Here is a 6343-nt window from a genome sequence, read left to right as displayed (position 1 = left end):
AAAATTGACCTGAACTAAATTCTCTATAAAATATAAGAGAATTAATTAATATGAATTGCATGAAGTGTGAAAAAGAATTGCATGGAGGAATTTCAGGTATCCCTTCAAAAACTTCAATATTACGTATTCCCCCCTCAAAAGTTTGTAATATCATATTTACCCTTCAAATTAGTAAAAACTCACATATTTACCCATTTTATGTCTATAACACATTAAATATATCTAAAACTAATTAAATAACAATATTTGACTAAATTTTCTCCCTGCGCTCGCTCCTCTCAGATATGGCATTGTTGCCGCTCTCCACTTGTTCCGTTGCCTTAATTTTAGTGTCTTTGTCTCGCCCTCTCTGATACGGCATCTTTCTTGCCCCTCTCTGATATGGCATCGGAAGTTGAATTGCCCTCTCTTTATTCGTTCTGCACATGTAGATCAAGAAACAATCCAGCTGCAGTCGACCCTTTCTACAATCTTCATGCGTCACGTCTGAAGTTGCTTTATAGCCCTGGGAAACAATCTGACGTGATCTGGGTCTGGTTCTTTATATATTTGGAATTGCTTTAGCAGCATGAATAGTATAATGAAAACATAATAGTATACTAGAGACGGAAAAATTAACCACGATGGTATATACTGGTATTGCTAGTTTTTATACAATTGATATAACTTGTACAACCATCCAACCATCCAACCAGAGACCAAATCAAAGCTCGACAAGACAAAATAGTATCATGGTAAATTGTTATTTCAAGTGTCTTCTTGCTGCAGCATTCGAGTTTCTTTATTACAAGTGTGGTTGTTTCTACTTTCTAGTTCATTTTATTATTCCAAGCAAAGCCCTTCTTATAAGAGAGAGCACTCACTCAATTACTTTGCTGAATCTTGCTCAATCCATAAATATGTCAAATACACCCTTCCCCAATTTACCGAACTTCATTTCTTATTCACTACTATCCTGCCACCCACTGCTAATCCATTCTAACATTAGATTTTAAGAATGTTGTAAACATGTCGGTTTGGTGATAAATACTTTTGCTGTAAGTTGGAATCTGATCCTTGCTTTATCTAATTTATGTTTTATGCATATATTTTTCTTTTATCTGCTTATGCTTATGAATAATATGCAAATGAAGCAATCCTAGAAATGTTCGGATGGGAAGCAGACCATCTCAGCCCCTTAAAATCCAGTGGTGATATCGTTGATCTGCCAAAACAGAGGGAACATTTTGATCCATAATTAATGAGAAGGCATCGCATGCCCTTTATGAGGACTGTCTCTTAGCCTTGGGGAGTTGCGTCTAGGCAGAACTGACGCACTTCACCACTTCCACAAGGCCAGATACCATATTGCTCGAGGGTTATTAAGGAGGGGAGGTGCAGGAGGGGTACAATGATCAAATATTGTTATTTAATTAGTTTTAAATATAATTAATATATTGTAGAGTTAAAATGGGTAAATTCGTGAGTTTTTACTATTTTAAAGGGTAAATATGATATTACAAACTTTTGAGAGGAAATACGTAATATTGTAGTTTTTGTCTTTTTGAGGGGATACATGAAATTCCTTATTATATTTGAATGCAAATATCAACTACAGTTCTAGTTTTTTAATCACTGGTCACAGAAGAGGGCCTTTGAAATAATACAACTGTGGATCCCAACCGTCATTGATTTGCTGGGAAGAGGCTTGAATTTTGATACATATATTTAACCTTTTTGCCTAGAGTTTGATGGTCTTTTTGGTGCCCTTTCAAAACTTCTGTTTAAAATTGAATTCCGTTTTTAAAGCATTTACTTCTTTTATTTTGTTTAACTAGGTGCTTTGAGTTGCGGCTACGCCGCAATATGCTGCTGATGTTTGTGGATGTTAGCCTGTTGTTGCTAGTGTTTTTTTATTTGAGGAGCGTTAATTATGTTGTTTTATCCCATGTCCAGTTACCATCTGGTTATGACCAGTGTTTTGAAAACATCCGTTTAGGCCCAATTAATCGTCTAATTAGTCGTTCACATTGACCAAACAGTTACGGATTTTCTCAAATAATCGGCTAATTATTTCTGATTATGCCTGATTATTTCTAATTATTCCCGAATAATAGCTTAATGATACCCATCCGTCCGACGAGCTCATACCGTTATTTACAACACTGGTTTTGACGGTTTTGACTGTAGGTAAAAGAAAACATAGATATTTTATTAGACAGTTGTCAATTTCTTACGTTGAATCTGTCTTTCTAACTATTTAGGATGTCACAATCAGAATAAGAACAGCATAAAAATACCCCAAGTACAGTTCATTTTATTTAGGCATATGCCTTCCATTTTTTCGTTGAATGTGTCTCCATTCCTTTAATTAGCACGGAGTTTTTTTTTTTTCCTTTGTAGGATATATAACAATTGTTGAAGGAACTGCTACAGATATGATACTGGAGCAATTTTGAAAGGATCAATTAGCTAGACAGTTAGATGAAGTAAATCTTCATTCTCATTAACTCTTTCCACCTGCATAATGGTAATGAATGTACCTAAGAAAGTTAAAGAACATATGAGATTGGATCAAGTAGACAGTTTTAAAAGGTAGCAAAATAGAAGAATTGGTGTGTTGGAGTCAATTTACCAGAGTTCGACTGACATAATTCTCAAATATTTCATAGTCCCTCCAGAGCTGGTCCAGATATTGCATTGGTTTGAGGATTGCTTTCTGGTACACCTTGCACATAGAAGTCATGCGTTGTGACTCTTCCTCAGGGGATGCGACCTAAAGAGAAAAAAAGTAATACTAATTACAAAAGAGGCCAAAATAATTTAAAAAATTCAACAATTTGCAAAAGAGCCCTGCATTTATTGGACAAATTCAAATTTGCATGTATTGAGTATTAAATAAATACAGTAACAGATATTTTGATAAAGGGCATATTATCTGCATCACTATCTCTCATTAAACACATTGTTATGATGTTTCTTAACTGTACAGACTTATTTTTATTTGTCCAATGATGAATCTTCTATTTTCAGTTTCTGATAAATTTAGGGGGTTTTCCAATGTTAAAGAAAAAGAAGGATGAGCAAGGCACCGGCTTAGACTTCAAGAATGTGATGTATTCCATCCAAACAGGACCAGAAGCAATGTCTACCTGAAGAGTTAATTGAAGAATTAAACAAATAAGATAAAAAAAAATGAATAAAAACACAATATGAACATTTTATTACACCATTCAATAAAAAGTAAGCAGATAGAACTATCACTTCCTACTTCCTCTCAAGTTGGCATATGTAGCCTCTTTGCATTTAGCAACCATGGCGATATGTCGAAATAATTTCTCAAGGAGAATATTTGCCAAAGAAGGAAAAACCATATGAGATTGGGAGTGAAGTAATTAGTTAACAAATAGTATCAACAATTGCTAAAAGGAAAAGAAGAACAATGACCTAATTAAAATTGTAAAAACTTTCTCATCTAAATTTCTGTCTCCTTTCACTCTGCAGATGCCGAAAATAAAGGGCTCTTACTTTCACCTTTTCCTTGTATCCATCATCTTTAGCTGCATACTCATACAAGTATTAAAAGAAAAAATGAAGGGCTGATTAAAATTGCTAAAAGGAAAAGAAGAACAATGACCTGATTAAAATTGTAAAACCTTTCTCATCTAAAATTGTGTCTCCTTTCACTCTGCAGCTGCTGAAATTGAAGGGCTCTTACTTTCACCTTTTCCTTGTATGCATCATCTTTAGCTGCATACTCATACAAGTATTAAAAGAAAAAACATGTCTGGCATAGTGGATACTTGCTCATTAAGCAGGAAACAAATAGTGTTGCAAGGAGGAATTTGTAATTTTTAATTATCTAAAAAATATATAGCACTAAATAAATGAAGAAATTTCTGCCCACAGGACATGAACTTGTTTCCAGTTAACACATTAGCACACTATCAATTACTACTTATGAACCTAACCATAACCGGAATTCTGTTACAGAAACAAACTAAAAATGAATTGAATTATGCTCTAATTCAATAAAATGCCATGTTTACAAATAAAAAAAAATCAATTGCAAGAACCAAAAACTAACACATTAACACTATCAGTTACGGGACCTAACCATGCTAATCCTATCTGGCTCCCTCTCAATACTATTGTCAAAGAGATTTAAGAAAAAGCTTCTGAAAATATTAACTAATAGCAGCATATTACTATATGAACTTATTTTCAATCCTCACTTACCATTTCCAGACTCACTCATTGAAACACCTACAACAAATGGAAATATATTTAAAAAAAAACAAAAAAACAAATGCAGTTACCAAATACCAATAGTTTCTTACGACTGGTTGCAACTTTGGGCTAATGAACTTTCTTTGCAGCTATTTGACACAGTACAGTTCCTAGCTTCAAACCTCTCATCAATTTACTGAGCTTTGCATTTAATCGAACTTGAAAATTGAAATATTTGCAAATTGCACAAACGAATTATATTTACCTCAATGAGGCTATGGAAATCCCAAATTTTGATCTCAAGCAGAGATGCATGCAATAAAATCTGGCAATGAGGCTCTGTGGCTACATCGAATCACAGGGCCAGGCACTTCTCCTCACCGATTGTTGATGGATTAGGCTGGAATGCCATTAAAGACGCCTCTTCAGCCCGGCATTCATTCTTTTCAACTCACCGCCAATAAATGTTTGGGTTGGAGAAAAAGGTAGGCGCAAGGGACGGGGAATTAGGGTTAGTGTTAAGGGAAGGGAAGGGGATGGAGAGCCCTGGATACCAGGGGATAGTGGGGTCCGTCGGCAGTGAGAGGCAATTTGGATTTCAATCAGCGGTATCAGCTGCGTCCGCGGCATCGGTGCCTGAAGCGAGGAAGAGAATACGGAAAGGAGAGGAGAAGAGACAATAGTAGGATACGGAGAGGAGACCGCTATTGGTGCCACGTACTAAGAGAAAAATACGTGGCAAGTGCAGAAGGAAGAGGAGATGATACCTGTAAAAGTTTCGGACTAATTCAAAGACGAAGAGGAAATTGGAGTTTGACATTAGCAAACGTCAGACGGAAACATCAGGGTCCCTTCTTTTTCCATCGTACGGTAGATAGAGGGGGTGACACTGTTCATCGCTGATGTCACAACTCATTGAAAATTAAGGTATTATAATGTCTCTTTGGGCCTCAGATTATTTTCTTCCGCACACTAGTGGAAAAACTGAAATCAGGATCGGCCTATTTGGATCGGCTGTATGAACCAACCGATACTAATACCTATCTGGATCGGTTTTATCAATAAAACTGATACTAAAAGCTAATGAAAACACAGCACATGAACTAATTGGATCGGTTTCTAACTAAGAACCGATCCAGATAGTATCTGGATCGGTTCTAAGCTAAGAACCGATCCTAATACTTGATAATTAGGATCGGTTCTTAGCTTAGAACCGATCCAGACCGATCCAGATACTATCTGGATTCAGATACTATCTGGATCGGTTCCTATATAAGAACCGATCCTGATACTATTTTTTTTTTCAAAGATGGTTCTGCAAAAAAAAAAAAAAAAATAGTATCAGGAACTGTTGTTTATAAACAACCGATCCTGATACTATTTTTTTTTTTTTTTCAAAGATGGTTTTACAAAAAAAAAAAAAAAAAAAAATAGTATCAGGAACGGTTGTTTATAAACAACCGATCCTAATACTATTTTTATTTTTTTATTTTTTTTCAAAGATGGTTCTGCAAAAAAAAAAAAAAAAAAATAGTATCAGGAACGGTTGTTTATAAACAACCGTTCCTGATACTATTTTTTTTTTTTGCAGAACCATCTTTGAAAAAAAATAGTATTAGGATCGGTTGTTTCAAAAAACCGATCCAGATAGTCCATTTTAGGTTTTTATTTTTCCGCGCTCATCCCTTCTCTCCTTGCGTCTCTCCATTATTCAAAATTACAACTCTCTCAACTCCTTGTCTCCTCTAGCCGCAAGTCTCCTCCTCTCCTTCCGTCTTGCCGTCTCCTCTCAGTCCGATCGGCTCAATAAAAAGAGTGCTTGGTGCTCATCGCAAGTGTGCTCGGCACAATGATAAGCCGAAATTCTATCTATTGAAACCTAGGGTTTGTTATGTAAATTAAGCCAAGTTTTGATTAAATTAGGTTTAATTGGGTTAGAAATGTGCAAAAGTTCAAGTTACTGCCCTAGTTATGTTTGTTTTACAGGTAATCGAGTATTTGGAGCTTAATGGAGCAAAAACGGACGATTTCCAGCAAGTTAAGACGAAGAAATGAACCACTGGAGATTCATTGCGGGCCCGTAGCCCATACCTTGCGGCCCGCAACCTTACCAGACATTGTCACTATCTCCTGC

General features: G+C 35.8%; 1 long non-coding RNA gene across 2 annotated transcripts; it reads right to left on the bottom strand.

The window, feature by feature from the left end:
• Positions 1-2225: 2225 nt before the first annotated feature.
• Positions 2226-4961, bottom strand: LOC144549587 (uncharacterized). Of its 2 annotated transcripts, XR_013509718.1 has the most exons (4): positions 4475-4961; positions 3072-3729; positions 2615-2755; positions 2226-2522 (listed from the first exon to the last, which is right to left on the bottom strand). It is a non-coding gene; the product is annotated as an uncharacterized LOC144549587 (long non-coding RNA). The 2 variants fall into 2 exon arrangements; XR_013509717.1 differs by having other exon boundaries at positions 2615-3729.
• Between the last annotated feature and the right edge of the window lie 1382 nt (positions 4962-6343).

This window comes from Carex rostrata, chromosome 35, assembly GCF_964058835.1.
Source record: "Carex rostrata chromosome 35, lpCarRost1.2, whole genome shotgun sequence".
NCBI lineage: Eukaryota > Viridiplantae > Streptophyta > Magnoliopsida > Poales > Cyperaceae > Carex > Carex rostrata.
This window is presented reverse-complemented; position numbering and strand designations above follow the sequence as displayed.